This window comes from Petaurus breviceps, unplaced genomic scaffold (genome assembly GCF_028583685.1).
Source record: "Petaurus breviceps papuanus isolate PSGF00001 unplaced genomic scaffold, PetGlider_PUasm1.0 90444, whole genome shotgun sequence".
Classification (NCBI taxonomy): Eukaryota; Metazoa; Chordata; class Mammalia; order Diprotodontia; family Petauridae; genus Petaurus; species Petaurus breviceps.
This window is the reverse complement of record NW_027187256.1, coordinates 1,815,411-1,833,391: the sequence shown is the minus strand read 5'-3', so window position 1 is coordinate 1,833,391 and position 17,981 is coordinate 1,815,411. Positions and strand designations below refer to the sequence as shown.

Genomic DNA, 17,981 nt, shown 5'->3' with positions numbered 1-17,981 from the left:
AGAGAGAGAGAGAGAGAGAGAGAGAGAGAGAGAGAGATGGCACAGGGAGATTTGAATATGAAGAGATGAAATCTATAAAAATAAAACCAAGGGGTGAGAGGAATATATTGGGAGACGGAGAAAGGGAGAGAATAGAGTAAATTATGTCACATAAAAGAGGCAAGAAAAAGTTTTCACAATTGAGGGGAAAATGGGGAAGGTGAGAGAGAATGAGTGAACCACAATCTCATTGGATGTGGCTTAAAAGGGAATAATATTCATACTTGGTTGAGTATTTTATCCTACAAGAAAGTGTGGAGGAAAGGGATGGGGGGGAATGATGGAAGGGAGGGCACACTGAGGGAAGGGGTAGTCAGAAGAAAACACGTTGCAAAAGACAGGGTCAGAGGAGAAAATAGAATAAGTGAGGCAGCAGAATAGGATGGAGGGAAATACAGTTTTTCTTTCATAACATGACTATGATGGCAGTGTTTTGCATAAATACACATGTATAACCTAAGAAAATGAGGTCTTCTCTAGCCATGTATCACCTGCAATGTTGATAAACTTCCCACCTATCCCTTCACCTCAGACATTGCTAAAGCTGTTAAAACAGCTCAAGTCCCTACTGTCCTTCCCCTACATTCTCAATTTCACACTAAACCCCCTTTCTTCTTCCCCATTCCTGAGTCCTTGCTTTGCCCCTCTGTGGTTGCTGTTTCCCCAACAACAACTCACTCAGTTGCAGGATGATTGCTCTCAGTCTGGACAAATGGCTTCCTAAGCCCTTAAGTTGGGGAAATGAATTGTATAGTTGCTTGTCTCTCCAAGTGCTATGTCTGATGTCAGAAAAGGAAAGCAGGTCAGTGCCCATATCTCAGGAAAATCTCTCTGTTTATGGAACTGTTTGTGTCCCTTGTGAAAAAAAAAACCCTGTCCTAATGAAAATAAGAAACCATGGGGAGTCCCCTGGTGAGGAAGTGTTTGCCTTCCCAACTTTCTTGCCTGTCTTTTGTATGAAACTACTGGATATCTAATAGTGTAGTTAGTTCTCCAATTTCCATCCTTGTCAAGGGGACCCCATTGAAGTATATTTAATTTTCCAGGCACATATTCATGGGGTTCCTTGAAATAGAACACCTTACTTAGATGGATCCTTACAATAGTTTAGGAATTGGGACTGGAAGCTACTTTAGAGATCACTAGTATAACCTTACAATATTATAGATTAAAGCCAAGAATCAGAGAATTTAGGGGGCGATGAGTAACATAACCAAGATTTAAATCCTTTCCTGACTTCAAAGCACTGTTTCCCCTAAATCAAACAAATATTTGCTGGCCTGTCCTTTACTAAGATTGTTAAGGAGATGGGAGGCACACCATGTCAGACGTTATACATATTTTTCAGTGTACAAACTACTATAAAAATAACTCACTCCAAAAACAATCGTAATGCAATGTCATTAATTGCCTGGCACAAGCAACAAGATTTCAGAGGATAGACAATGGCAAAGATCAGTGTGATCAGACAGGACTTCTTGCATTAGATTGGACTTCTAGAGGGGTATATTTTGAAAGATGGAAAGGATATAAGAAGAAATTAACAAAGTGGAGGGAATAGGTGAGGAGTTTAAATTCTACGGTCTGGGGGGGGGCACAAGATGTACACATATGTGCCGATATAAAAAATACAATGTAACTTATGTTGGGACACAACAGAAAAATCAAGAAAACCTCTTTAAGGGGGTGGTAACTGAGGTGATCTTTCAATGAAGCCAGAAATTTTAAGAGAACAAAGTAAGGAGACAAAGTTTTCCATGTATAGATCATAAAAAGCTTGTACAGTAGATGGAACGTGTTTCATAGTAAATATTCAACAGATAAATTTGGATGGGTTTTAAGAATATGAGAGATGTAAAATCATGCTGGCGTGATAAGCTGAAATTTTACTGGGAATGACCTTCAATGCTGAAAATAATAGTTCATTTTTTTCCCTTCATAAGAAGCTTTGGGAGTTTCTTGAGTAAAATAATGTAGTCAGAGCTCTGCTGTGTCAATTATTTCACAATGTACTTATCAGAAAAAAAGGTTTCACAAAACTTCAAGTGCCATGTAAAAGTGACTTATTTATTATATGTAGGATTTAGAAGAGGGATGTCAATCTTGGAAATAAAAACACACATAGCAAGGGGGTTAGTCTTTCTGTGATAACCCGTCTCTGTACCACCTTTTCAATCTTGGTATCACTTCTCTGTAACTCCCCATATCTGAAATGTTATTGGGCGGTAATCTTTTGGTTTCCGAGCTAATCTGCACTTCCATCTGCTTGTTTTATTAAATGTAGAAAATTAATCAGTTATTTCAAGTGTCTTTCCTTTCCCTACCAAACAAACCTATGGTCCTCAATGGTACTGTGTTATCTCAGCAGCTGAGGTGTGTTAGACTGCCCAAAAGGGTATGCTGTTCCAATATGGGTCATTCTACTATATGACGTACCGTTCATACTTCATTCAATCAGTATTCTTTGGGGATTTGCTTAATTGCCCTAGCATTTAGAGCTGGCTCATTGCAGAGATGGGTTATATGGGAAAGGAGCTTATAAAACTGCAGCAACTACATCAGAAACGAATCTAGATCAGAAAAAGAAATGTTTATTCTGTATACAGCCATTTAATGGAGAAATCAGTTGAAACAAGTATGTTTTTTCTAATCCATCAATTGAAATCTAAGTCTATATTCTAGTCACATGGCCACAAGCACTCTATAACAAAAACCTTTCACCTTGATACTGGCTTGCTACTTCAGGGCAACGTAAAAATAGCTGGGATGTAGGCAGCTGGCAGCAGTTATAAATTTTCCATGCTAAATATGAGAAAGAAAGCAGGCAAAAATAGAGAAAAGATGAAATATTACATATGGAAGAAACCAATGTTCATGGATAAGAGCCAGCCTGCAATATGAATAGGCAGCTTTTGGACAAAGAAATCAAAGTCATATGAAAAAATATTTACATCAATATTGGTTGGAGAAAAGTAAATTAAAAAAAACTTTGAGGTACCACCTCACATTTTTCAGAGTGTCTAACATAATAATATTGGCTAATAAAAAATTAGATGGTGCATTTTGAAGGGGATGTGGTAAGACTGGGATACTAAATGGTGGAGCTATGAACTAATCTAAACATTCTGAAAAGCAATTCGGAACTATGCCCAAAGGATTATTAAACTCTGATCCAGCAATAACACTACTATATACTAAAAACATCAAAAAGGAGGGGGGAAGGTCCTATTTTGCATAAAAATATTTATAGCAGCTTTTTTGTGGTGGCCAAGAATTTGAGATTGAAGGAAGGCCTATCAAGTGGGGAATAGGTAAATAAACTGTGGTGTGTAATTTTAATGGAACATTGTTGTACTGTAAAAAGTGACAAGCAGGATGACTTGGGAAGACTTACATAAACTAATGCAAAGTGAAGTGAGCAGCATCAGGAGAATATTGCACTCAGTAACAACAATACTATTTGATGAAGAACTGTGAATGACTTAGCTATTCCTGGCAATACAATGATCCAAGAAAATCCCCGAGGCCTAAATAATGAAGCATACTGTCTCCAGAGAAAGAACTGATATTGTTTGAAAACAGGTCGAAGCATGCTATTTTTCACTATCTTTCTTTCATTCTTTTATTCCAGTGTTCTTGTACAAAATAACTAGTATGGAAATGTTTTACATGATTACACGTGTATAACCTAATCTGATTGTTTACCATCTGAGGGAGGGGGGAGAGGAGGGAGGGAGGCAGGGATAGAATTTAGAACTCAAAACATTAAAAATATTAAATATTGTTTTGACATCTAATGGGGGAAATCATATATATATATTAAAGTCAGGCTAAAAGTGACAAAAACTAAGATATTTACTTGAATAGTATGAAGAGTCTTGGGGAAGATAAGACTGTAAAACAGTTGTCAAACTCATGTCCTGGGAGCCAGTGTCTGAGTTAGATCAAACTGTAAATGGGAAATCATTAACTTTAAATATTTAAAAAATTACATAAATATAAATAAAACATAGAAAATGTTAATTTGTGGCTTCCTAATTCACTATGACAACTGGGTCATTTTCTATTTGAATTTGACACCACTGCTGTAGCTAGTTCTCTCACCAGGAGTAAAAAGTCTCTCCTAGAATTGCTATTTTCCCTTCTGAGCTGAACTTCACTTGGCTGGAAGAAGGATTATGATGCTTCTATACCCTTTTAGCTCTGATTCTCAGTCTACCACAGGGACTAGTATCTTGGAGATTATTTCTTCATAGTATCTACCCTAAAATAGAACAGATTTTCTTAGAGACAAGTAGACATATAACCCCTCTACAGATCTGCTTGGTCTTTACACTGTAGATGATGGGATTGAGTACAGGGGGCACGAGCAGGTAGATGTGGGCCATAAGGATATGGACAAGGGGGGAAGCATGCTTTGCAAAATGGTGTACTATGGACAGGCCAATCATTGGCACATAGAGTATGAGGACAGCACAGATGTGAGAGGCACATGTATTGAGGGCTTTGAACCTCTCCTCCCAGGATACAATGCTCAGCAAAGAACGGAGAATAAAGATATAGGACACCAATATGCCCAGAGAGTCAAATCCCCATAGTACAGTAATTAAAACCAATCCATAGATGACATTAAACTTGGTATCAGCACAAGCCAAACGAATAATGTCCTGATGTAGGCAGTAGGAGTGAGAGAGGACATGAGAGGGACAAAAAGGGAACTATGCAAGGCGGGCCAAAAGTGGAATCATGCAGAATGCACTCCTGAGGAAAGCTGCTACTCCAATCTTGGCAATACGCTGTGGGGTGAGGATGGTGAAATACCTCAGGGGGTTACAGATGGCTACAAAGAGGTCAAAGGCCATTGATAGTAGCACTACTGATTCTGTGAAGGAGAAAGTATGGATGAAGAACATCTGTATCACACAGGTGTTAAATTCAATCTCTCTGGAGATGGACCACAGCACTTGGAAGAGTGATACAAGAGTGGGAAGAGACATTCCCATGTCACTGAGGGACAACATGGCCAAGAAATAGTACATGGGTTCATGGAGGCTTGAGTCAGTTCGGACTATATGAAGGATGGTACAGTTGCCCACTATCCCAACCAGGTAAAGAATGCAGAAAGGGATGGAGATCCAATGGTGCACTGCCTCATAGCCAGAAATTCCAGTAAGGTAAAATATGGTGGATAGATCACTACTGGCATTGAAGTCCACCATCGTGTCTCTGCACAGAGCCACAATCCCATCTCACACCCAATCCATCCTGCAAGAAAATTAAAGACCAGTTATACTAAGGGCTTCATTAGGTATTGTATCACTGTATTATTTCCTCATTGACTATATTGATGCTCACCTCCCATATTCTTCTTTTGTCTTTCTGCATCATCCCCTATTATTCGGGGATGATTACCTAGTTCACTAATATGATCCATTTCATCCTTGTATAGACCCAACTATCAAATCATTAGTTCTATGATTTCATAAATAGCATCAGAAGTTAAGTGAACACTTCACCTGATCCCAATAACTTGGTTTGAAACTAGACTTTGTTCATATTTATGTGATCCTAAGTATCCACTAAGTAACCGCTTTGAGCCTCATTTTATTCATCTGGTTCTTATGAAAACTATAAACGAGGTGCTTTTCCTGTATTATAGAAAAGTGAGGGAGGTTCTTGTTAGCACATGATTAGGGTATTATGGATTCTGGACAGCGGCAGGGAGAGGGGGCAATCTCTGAGTTTCTTTCACAAAGGGAAGTCCTTAGTTGAGTGCCTAGTGGTCTAACTTGTTTCCTTTCCTCTATGCTGTTATGTCTACCTGCTGAAGGTGAATTACTATCCAAGGTCTTAAAAGTTGTCCTGAGGATTAAATGAAAATCATTCACTCTGAATCTCCAATGCTTTTCTCCCCCTCATATTGGGATTTCTTGTCTGCATAGGTGTCAATCTGCCAGGTCCACTTTAAGGAACAAGTCCCTTTCCACATCTCAAGCCCTGGTATCCTTTCTATAAGCTCCTGCTCCCCCCTCCTTTCTCAGTCTGTACTAGCTATCCTCTTATTCTTGCTGCATACTCTTCCATCACTCTTATAAAGTGATCCCCAGAAGGAAAGCAATTGTGGAGATGGGACCTACACTGTGCATAGGTTCCAGTTTTCATCTTCTCCTCCAAAGTCCCATGATTCTATTCTTAAAATCTAAATCATACCCAGCCTTCTACACCATCCCCAATTTCTAGAGAAAGAGAAGGAAATCCCATCCCCAGGCCCTTCTGACAAATTCTTTTCCCGCTTAATTCAGGTAAGACAAGATTAGAATTTTCAAAAAGAATGTCTCCTAAGAAATTTAAGAAAAACAAAAAGTCTAAGAAAAGAGGTGACAGGATTCAGAATCTTGATATTAATATGTTTAAATTAGAACTCCCTGCATGCTTTACTAATGTAACTAGCAACACAGTTCCATTCCCTTCTATACCAGTTTGAGGCCTCCCAGGGTCTATGTTTCTGTAACCCACACTGAATTATTTTCCCTTTGCCTTCCTTTTTTTTCTCTTAGATCCTCTACTTCCTCCCTCATTCATTTAATTCCTGAGTAGAGGAGAGTTGGTACTCTGGTCACAGAAACCCAGTAATAGACCCCAAAAGAAAAATGGGCTGCTAGAAAAGGTCAGTGGATCACTGCTATTCCCCATTAAAACAACAGAAGCACATATATCAGACCTCCATTCAGACATGTTGAGCTACTGTCTAAGGAACTGGTCTTCACACTAGCACCCTTTATGAACATCATGCCTTACTAGTTCCACATTGTCATTCCCTACCAAACCTATCCTTATTTTCTATTCCCTCTCCACAGTTTTACTCTCCATGTGCTCCCTCCTCAGTCTACACCCTGTGCCTATCCTTTTGGAAAGGTCTTATGTAGGGTTTATTTTCTCACACTTTGTATGCCACAACTCTTGTCACCCCCCACTACCTTCGTCACCTACATTTCCAGAACCACTGTCCATTCCTCATCAGTTGGGTATTCATTCCTATTCCCTTTGTCCTTTATCTGTATTTCCTTACTATCTATTCCATTTAATGAATCACAGAATTTAAAATTGGAAAAGGTTCCAGATATCATTGAATCTAACCCACAACAAATGAAGTCCTCTGTACAATACCCCCACTAAGTATCATTCCCATATCCCACTCCCTGATGGAACATTTGTAGTTGTGTAGAAGGTAGAACATTGGATGTGGAGCTATGAACTCATGAGTTCAAATCTAGTCTCAGCCTCTTACCAGCTGTATGATCCTGGACAAGTCACTTAACCTCCATCTGCCTCAGTTTCCTCATCTGTAAAATGGAGATAATAACTCCTATCCCTAGTGCTGTTGTGAAAATCAGATGAAATAATAATTATGAAGTACTTTTAAACCATAGATAGATATTCTAGCTGGTATTATATTCACATAATAATAATGGCAATTATATCTTGGATTAATTAACCTGGTCCATTTATGAATGGCTTAAATTATGAGGTGGTTTTTCCTTATAATGAGCCTAAATTTGCTTCTCTGCAATTTACATTCATGATTACTATTTCTTCCCCCTAAGGCCAATCTCTTCTACAAATGACAGACCTTTGAATAACTGAAGACAACTATCATCTCTCTCTCTAAATATTTTCTGCTCTATGCTAAACTCCCTGGTTCCTTCAACTGATCCTCCTACAGTAAGCCTACAATCAACTCATCATCCTGATTGGTCATTTCTGATTTACTCCAATGTGTCATTTTTTCTTAAGCTATACTGTGAAAATAATGCTCCCGATGTGCACTGGACAAGGTAAAATAGAGTCCCGAAAAAATTACCTTCCTTGTTTTGTGCTCCCTTAATGTCCTCTAAGCATGTATGATGCTGTTGACTGCCTTAAAACGGCAATTTCAATTAAATTCAACAAATTACTGCCTATCACATTTCACTTCTTTAGTAAGACCAAGATTTTTCTTTTACAAATGGATTGCTGTCTCTTCGTATTTCTTTTCTCCACTTATACAGTTGATTTTTAAACCTAAGTATAAGTCTATATGTTGGATTCTACTCATTCTTTTAGCATTTCAAAGAACAATTTGAATCTCAACTCTATTGGGATATAATCCAACATAGAAGCTATTTCTCTTGGCATTATGTCACCTGAAATTTCATATGTATGCAATTTATACCTTTGTCCAGATCATTAATAAAGATATTGAACAGCAGAAGTCCTTGCCTATTCTTTCCACCTTCTCTCCATGCTACTTTCACAGCTTTCTTCTTCTTTTCTTACCTCTCAAGGTATTCACTTCCCACTCATAGACTCACTTGGTATCAGTAAGATGACTCTTCTGAGGCTAGCTCCATACACCCTTAGCTGTAGGTTTGGCATATATAGCTTCTCTCTTGGGAATCTCAAGGGCATAAGAAGTCATAATAGAATCCCAAGATTGTCAGTGACCATGAATAAAGCATAAGCTGTTCTTCTTATCCCAGAGGTAGGAAAGCTTTCTTTAGCAAGATTAGAAGAACAATGGGGAGCTGTTACTGAGAAAAGAATCTACATGACTCAACACTCTTATCTCTATTTCCCTTTTAGAGCACTTAATTCTCACTAAAGTATTAACAAATAACAGCTGAGTTTTGCCAAATCTTATGATTCTAGATTCAGTATTCTTTTCATTGTACAATGGTTTCTGAAATAAGTTTTTAAAAAGCATTTACTGAGTACCTGTGTGCCCAGCCCTGTGCACTGTGATCAGAACAGAGAAAGCATCACAGACAGTGTATAGAAGAGACAGGTATTAAACCTAGGTTTTCCTGGCTCTGACTCTATAGCTGACTCTCTTTCCATCAAACCATCTTATATAGGATCCCATTAGAAAATTGTCAAAAAGAGAAAATGGGATTATATGTATAAAGGGCTTTGCAAATTTAATGTCCTATTTGAATGTCCCTAATTAAGAAAAATTTGGAAATCATTATTTGCATAAGTTATAGTTCTAATTGCCTTAGAATTTCCCTTTTGCAAAGGAATTTGATCCAGATATGGTCAGAGGTTAATTGAAACAACAGAAAGAGCGAGGAAGCACTGCACATTATATGCTTATTTGTGGCAAGTAAGACAATATTGGGGGTCAGCTAGGTAGTACAGTAGATACAGCACTGGCCCTGGGGTCAGGAAGATCTGAATTCAAATCCAACCTTAGACACTTGATGCTTACTAGCTTGTGACCCTGGGCAAGTCATTTAACCCTGATTGCCTCCCCAAATATATATATATATATATATATAGATAGATAGATAGATAGATAGATAGATAGATAGATAGATAGATAGAGATATATGTATATATAGATATACATACACATATATACAAACACATACACACATTCTCAAAAGCAAAATAATAGCTTTGTACTGTGTTTGAAGGTGGAGGCCATTTCATTTTTGAGTGTCACAAAATTTATAAAATAAAGTTAAAGCAAATGATTCTATAATAATACATCTCTAAAAAGCAGGGCCATAATGATGCTAGAGGTCAAGAAGCAAAAGAGCCCCAGTCAAACCACCACAATATTACCTTATAAAATTCAACAAAATAATTACCTAATTCATCAGGAGGGTAAAAGCTCAAGAATCCCTAGGGAAATAAGTATAAAGGAGGGAAGGAAGGGGGCTTACTGATAATTCATCCTAAGTCATATTACAAAACCAAAAGCACCACAACTATCTTGTACTAGATTTTTAAAAGTACCAAAAGTACATAAATGAAGCAGATTTAATATTCAAAAACCAGGAACAATTGACAATACTAGTGCAGAATTTAATAAGCCAAGAATACTAACTCCCAGCAAAAGGACACACTATCTACCAAAACTTCTGGGAAACCTGTAAATAGGCTGGCATAAATTAGGTTTAGGTAAACATCTCTGAGAGAAAGCAAGGGGTATAGGTGGCACAGTGGATAGAACATTTAGGCATGGAATCACCAAGACTTATGTTTACAAGATCAGACACTAGATGTGTGAACCGGGGCAAGTTGCTTACTGTGCTTCAGTTGCCTCATTTGTAAAATGTGCTGAAGAAGGAAATGTTAAATCACTCCAATATTTTTGCCAAGAAAATCCAAAATAGGGTCATGGAAAGTGACTGAAAAAGAACTTAACAAAACATCTCCGACCATGATAAGCTCCAAAAAGACAAGAAAATTTTTAAAAAAGAATCAATCTGTTAATAAGTATTTATGAACCATACTTACTATGTTCTGGGCATTGTACGGTGGGCTTGGTATGAATGAAGACTATGAGTGGGTTAGTTGAGACAGATAAGTCATTAAGGTTTTTAAAAAGCCTGAGGGGGGCTTTTTCTTGTTAGCCTATGAAGCTTATGAAGGATGTAAGTCTTAGAAAAGAGCTCATCTTCCTGAGCTCAAGACAGACATCATATGACCCAGGGCAAGATCCTTAACTGTTTCCTTCAGTTTACTCATCTGTAAAATGAACTGTAGAAGGAAATGGCAAACCACTCCAGTATCTTTGCCAAGAAAACTCCAAACTGGGTCACAAAGAATTAGACAAGACTGAAAGGAGTGAACAACAGCAAAAACAGATATGTAGATAGATGATAGATGATAGATAGATGATAAACAGATAGATAGATGATAGATAGATAGATGCAGATAGATAGATGATAGATATAGATAGATATATAGATATTAATATTGATAGTGATGATCCCTTAAGTACTCTAACTTTCCAGTTTCTCAACCTACTTACTGTACATGGCCTCACTTTCACCTTAGATACACAGAAAGATGGTCACTCTCTTCAGGAGTAGAGAACCTGTGGTCTTGAGGCCACCTGTGGCCTTCTAGGTCCTTGGGTGCAGCCTTTTGACTGAGTCCAAGTTTTATAGAACAAATCCTTTTATTAAGGGGATTTGGTCTGTAAAGTTTGGATTCAGTCAAAGGGCCATACTTGGGGACCTAGAGGGCCACATACGGCCTTGAGGCTACAGGTTCCTACCCCTGCTGGAATCTTACCATCATCTACAGGAGTTTTGCTTCTATGTTCAAGAATTCTGAAATGTATTCCTCTGATCATAATTTCTCATAATTCCATCTTTCCTTATATCTTACATCCCTTATGACCCTTCTTTGTCATCACAATGACCTCCAATCCCTCCACACTTCACTTCTTTCACTTGCACTGGTTTATACTTATCTCCCTTCTCAATTCACTCCTGGAAGGATTGCTGCAAGTCTGCACTCTCCCCCTCCAGTTGATTTCCTTGCCCTTTCCTCAAATTGCAAACTGTGCTTGAATCCTGCAGTTTTATATAATCTCAACTTGGCCTCACTATTGCACAGCCATGCTTTTATATCTCCCCAAATAGTTGTACTCTACCACTCACAATGATTATTCCAGCTCTTTTGATCCTTTCTCAAGCCTCCCATTATACTTCCTTCCTCATCTTTCAGGTAAGGAACTGATTTAGTACTTAATGGAAATATAGGGGAAGCTAGTGAATAGTGAATAGAATATTGGCCCTGATGCCAGAGAGATCTAATAAGTGTCTTAGGCTGGACTTGGACTCAGAATACCTGAGCTCAAATCCTATACTACCTAATGGCTAGAATGTTTTTTTTTTCTCTTCTAATAAATAAATCACTGTACCATGGAGTTTCCATCTTTTGTCTTTCTTTTCAGTAATAAAATGATTTTGTTCTCCACCTATAGATATTAAAATTTGAGCTACCTGACTCACAGGGATTCCTATTTTTCAAAAACCAGCATAGGTCTTCATGGAATGTCATCAACAGATTGACCGTGGGGTGATGGCTCTTTCAGCCACAGAAGTTCTTGAAGACCAAATAGTAAATCAGTGCCCAGCTGTTATGTGCACAGATGGGTAGAAGAAATAATCACAATAATCATATTATATATTATTGAGGTAAAATATGTTTAAATGCTGGCTTCCTCGTCTTCTCTTCCTGATCTCCTTGAAATTTTAATTAACAGCCCATCATTTTGCAACAGGTACGATTTTTCTCAGTTCGCCTTAATGCTGTCTTCCCAAATGCTTCCATTTATACTGTATAATACTTGTTTGTACATAGTTGTTTTCATGTTGTCCCCCATTTAAATTGGGATTTCCTTTAGGGCAGAGGCTATTTTGGCTTTTCTTTTAGTTCACAGTACAGTATGATACCTATAACATAGTAGACAATAAATTCTTATTGATGTAAAAAGATGTTAAAGATATAAAAAGATGTTCAATCATTTTCCATTTCTGATCAAGTTCCAAATTTTATCTACACTGTTTCCACAATATTTCTTGACTCTATTCCCTTCTCCCTATGCATGTGGTTACCAATCTAGTGAACTAGGCTGTCATTTCTTTTTGCCAGGACTATTGCAAAAGCCTCCTAACTAGTGTCCCCATTTCTATACATTTCCAATCTGTTCTATGCAACATGATTTATGTAGTGATATTCTTGACCATGTTACTCCCCCACTTAAGAAGCTCCAATAGTTATCTATAGCCTATAAAAAATCTAACAAAATAAAAGAAAACCTGTTATTTAAATTTCTTCACTGTCAGGCTCTGTGTCTGTCTTATTTTACATTATTATGTTTCATATACTTTATATCTCATCAAAACTGTTTTATTTTATGCCCATCACACCTGATATTCAGTCTTACATCTTTCATCTTTTTGTCTTTGAACACACTGTTCCCCATGTACAGAATGAACTCTCTCTTCAAACCAGCATATAAATATCCCTAGATTTCTTCCAAACTCAGTTCAGGCATCTCTTCCTACATAACATCTTACCTAAATCTCCTGGTGTTTGGCTTACTTATACATCTATCTGCTTTCTCTATAGAAGTCAGTGCCTATTTTTCTCCTCTTCTGAAAGAGATTCTGAATATTGTTTCACTTCCTTTTAGAAGGAATGACATCTCGGGCAGTTAGTTTAACCAGCACATTGATGAGTCTCTGAAATGGTAATTAGGAATTAGAATAGGCAATGAGGAAGCAATACTATCATTCTTTGCAGGTGATAAGATGAACTTAGAGAATCAACTAAAATCTACTCAAAACAACTAGCAACTTTAACAGAGCTGCAGGATATAAAATAAATCCACATAAATCATTGACATTTCTATATATTATAATGAAAGCCCCTTAGTAAGAGATAGAAAGAGAAATAATTGTAGACAATATAAACTATTTTGGAGTCTACCTGTCAAGACAAACCCAGGAACTATATCAACACAATTACAAAACATTTTTCATGTAAATAAAGTCCTATCTAAACAACTGGAAAAATATGAATTGCTCATGAGTAGTCCAAGCTGATATAATAAAAATAACTATTCTACCTAAAGTAATTTACTTATTCAATGCCATAGCAATCAAACCACTTAAAATACTCTTTAGAGGTAGAAAAAATAACATCATGATTCATCTAGAAGAACAAGAGATCTGTAATATCAAGGGAATTAATGAGAAAAAGCAAAGGGAGGTAGCTGAACCATATCAGATCTACAACTGTATTATATAGCAGCAATCATCAAGACCATTTGGTACTGGCTAAGAAATAAAGTGGTGGAGCAGTGGAATAGGTTAGGTACATAAGACGCAATAGTCAATGGCTAATAATCTACTGTTTGATGAACCCAAAGGCTCCATCTTCTGTCATTAGAACTCACTTTTTGACAAAAGCTAGTGGCAAATCTAGAGTACAGCATGACCAATACTAGACATAGACCAATATTTCACACACTATACCAAGATGAAGTCAAAATGGGTACATGATTTAGACATAAAGGGTGAAACTACAAGCAAATTAGGAGAGCAAGGAAGAGTTTACCTGTCGGATCTATGGAGAAGGGAAGAATTCAGGACCAAACAAGAGATAAAGAACATTTTGAAATGAAAATTGATAATTTTGATTACATCAAATTAAAAAGGGTTTGCACAAACAAAATCAATTTAACCAAGATTAGAAGGAAAGAAGAAAGCTGGGAAACAATCTTTACAGCAAGCATCTCTGATAAAGGCCTTATTTCTCAAATACATAGAGAACTGAGTCAAATTTATAAGAAAACAAGTCATTCTCCAACTGATAAATGGTCAAAGGATATGAATAGGCAGTTCTCAGGTGAAGAAATTAAAGCTATCTATAGTCATATAAAAAATGCTCTAAAACCCTATTGATTAGAGAAATGCAAATTAAACACCTGTGAGATAGAGCCTCACATCTATTAGACTGGCTAATATAAACAGAAAGGAAAATGATAAATGTTGGAGATGTGGGAAAATTGGAACACTAATGCATTGTTTATAGAGTTGTGAACCAATCCAAATATTCTTGAAAACAATTAGGATCTATGCCCAAAGGGTTATAAAGCTGTGCATTCCCTTTGATCCAGCAATACACTAGTACCGTGTTTTCCCGATAATAAGACCTATCCCGAAAATAAGCCCTCCCCTTACTGTGTAAGATTCCTTGAAAATAAGCCCTCCCCCGAAAATAAGCCCTATTGAGATTGCTACTGTAGTGAAGGTGATCCCCTGTGCTACACGCTACATTACAGTACCCTCTGTATGCACCGTCCCCGTCCACCCCCCGTGAAATGCACGCCACGCTCCGAGCTGCATCCAATCAGAGCTGCAGCAGTGAGCGCGTCATCCTGTTCTTTATTGAATTCATTATTGAATAAAGGTACATTTTTTTGTTCACATTTACCTGTTTATTAAAATTGCTGTCAATGTTCATTAAAATAAGCCCTCCCCTGAAAATAAGCCCTCTGGTGTTTTTCTGTCCAAAAAAATTTAATAAGACAGCGTCTTATTATCGGGGAAACCCGGTAGATCTGGAATGGAAATCGAAAAGTACCCACATGTACAAAAATATTTATAACAGCTCTTTTTTGTGATTGCAAAACAATGGAAATTAAGGGGCTGCTAATCAATTGGGGAATGGTTGAACAAGTTGTGATATATGAATGCAATGAAATCCTGTTGTGCCATAAGAAATAACGAACAGGAAGAATTCAGGGAAAAAAAAACCTGGGAAGACAATGTGAACTGATGCTGAGAGAAGTGAGCAGAAACAGGGGAACATTGTACACAGTAATAGCAATATTTTATGATGATCAACTATGATAAACTTAACTCTTTCCAACAATACAGTGATCCAAGATAATTCTATAACACTCATGATGGAAAATGCTATCCACATCCAGAGAAAGAACTATAGTGTCTTAATGCAGATAAAAGCATACTATTTTCACTTGTTATTTCAAAATTTCTTTTTGTTTTTTACCTTTGTTCTGATTCTCCTTTCACAACATGACTAAAGTGGAAATATGTTTAACATGACTGTACATATATAGCCTATCTCAGACTGCTTCTTGGGGTAGGAGGTCAAGGAGGAAGGAAGAAAAATTTGGAACTCAAAATCTTATAAAATTAATGTTGAAAACTATCTTTGCATGTAATTGTGGGGAAAATAACACATTAACTGTGGAAAAAAGATAGAGTTTAACTCTCAAGCTGGAGAGTTACATTGCTCAGGAGCTCAGATTTCTAACCTTATGGTCCATTGACTGGCAAAGATTCTGTGGATATAATTCAGGTGTCTGAATATTTATTTTTCATAAACTTTGAACTAAAATTTAGTATTTCTTCAGTTGTGAATTAAAAAAAAGAAGGGGTCATGAGGCTTCACCAAATTGCTAATAGTTAAGGATCCTTGCTCTAGAGAGATGAAGTGAGGTACAGAGTGATAAATGACACATATACCTTTTTTTCATAAAACACTGAGTTTAAATCTTGAAGAGAAGCAGTATAATGATAATTTTAAATAATTTTTGACTGTCATCCAGAAAGAGCTACTTGTTGGGACTGTGTTTTAAGAATTGAAAAGTTAGCAGTAGCAGTAATAGTTAAAGGTGACTGTGGCTGTTAAGTCATAGCTAATACACTGTAAGTAATCATTTGGATTTTTTTTTTTTTTACTATTTTATACACTTATAGACAAAAATGAGGGAAAAGTTTATGGGAAAAGATGTAATTACAAGAGAGAATTGACAAATTAAAGATGTTGCAATTTTAGTAGTGCATAATGAAATATGTGTAGATAGATTCCTTGATTATCTTAAGATTTGTTATAAGATAAAATAGCAAAATGAATCAAGTAGGGGATAGAGAAAGTGAGATTTATGCACTTGTCAGCTAATGAAGTATACCTCACAGACATCCAAATATAGACTATATGTAATGCTAGTTGATATTAATTGCTACTATATTTGCATTTCTAATGCCAGCATAGTTCCTGGCAAATAGTAGAACTTAATAAGAGTCTATTGACTGATTCTGCTCTCAAGGAACTTAAAATTTTGCCTAATAGACTGTATACAAATACAAAAATGAAATAAGATAAGTTATAAATAGCTCTCTATGCAGAATGTTAAAATATATTTGAGGGAGAGACCATATTAAACTAAAGATTTCAGGGAATTCTTCATGAACAAGACAGGGTTTTAAGGTCAGCAAAGATGACAAGAGGAAAAAGACAAATTATGCAAGGGTTTTAAGAAAACAATCCACTATTGATGGAACTGTCAATTGGTTCATCTATTCTGAAAAGCATTTTGTAACCATGCCTCCAAAATTAAAATTGTGCATGCCTTTTGGCTCAGCTATATTACTACTGGGACTATACACCCAAAGAAATTTTTAAAAGAGGAAAAAATATATATGTATGTATATATGTGTGTATATATATATATATATATATATATATATATATATATATATATATATAATTCTTGGTAATGCAGTAGATAGAGTGTCAGGTCTGAAGCAAGGAAGACTCATTTTCCTGAGTTCAAATCTGGATTCAGATACTTACTAACTGTGTAACACTGGGCAAATCACTTAACCCTGTAAAATGAGTTAGAGAAGGAAATGGCAACATATGACAGTATCTTTGCCAAGAAAACTTCAAGTAGGGTAACAAATATTCTGACATGACTGAACAACAAATAAAGTGCTTACTGTAGATCTTTTCTTTCTTTCCTTCTCTCTTTCTTCCTTCCTTCCTTCCTTCCTCTCTTCTTTCTTTCTTTCTTTCTTTCTTTCTTTCTTTCTTTCTTTCTTTCTTTCTTTCTTTCTTTCTTTCTTTCTTTCTTTCTTTCTTTCTTTCTTTCTTTCTTTCTTTCTTTCTTTTTCTTTCTTTCCACTGAGTGTGCCCACCCATGGAGTCATTACTAAACAAATTATGGTATATGAATATAATCGTAATATTATTATGCCATCAGAAAAGATAACATGAATAGTTTTTGATCCATGGTGAAGCAAGCAGAACAAAGAAAACAATATATACAAAATAGCAACACTAAAGAGTAACAACTTTAGAACTCTGAACTATAATCAATAATCATAAAAACATGAATCATGGGTACTAATAATGAAACCCATCAACTAGCCGAGGGGGTGATGACTTAAAATGCAGAATGAGATTTTTTTTTTCTAATGTGAGGGTGTATTTTTATGGACAATGAGTATTTGGTACGAGGGTTTTATTTTTCCTTTTTCTTAGTTCAATTTGGAGGGGGTATGGAAAGGAGAAGTAATTAACACTTGTAAACATAAATAAAATGTATATATTTGAAGACCTTTTATGTTTGTTTGTTCGGTGGGGCTAGATTGAATAGAGTTGGATGTGTGAGAGATCAGCAAAAGTGTTAATCTTTTGAAATTAAAAGGTCAGCAAACAGATTCACCTATATACTCAGTGCCAGATTTCTTACACTGAAAATGCTATTCTCATGACTCAAGAAGCAGTGGTAGAAGCAATTAGTGTATCCAGAGAGGGGAAATCCTCCAAGAATTTTCCCT

At 36.5% G+C, this 17,981-nt stretch overlaps 1 pseudogene; it reads right to left on the bottom strand.

Moving 5' to 3' along the window:
* Positions 1-4,298: 4,298 nt before the first annotated feature.
* On the bottom strand, positions 4,299-6,933 carry LOC138177637 (olfactory receptor 51G2-like; annotated as a pseudogene).
* Between the last annotated feature and the right edge of the window lie 11,048 nt (positions 6,934-17,981).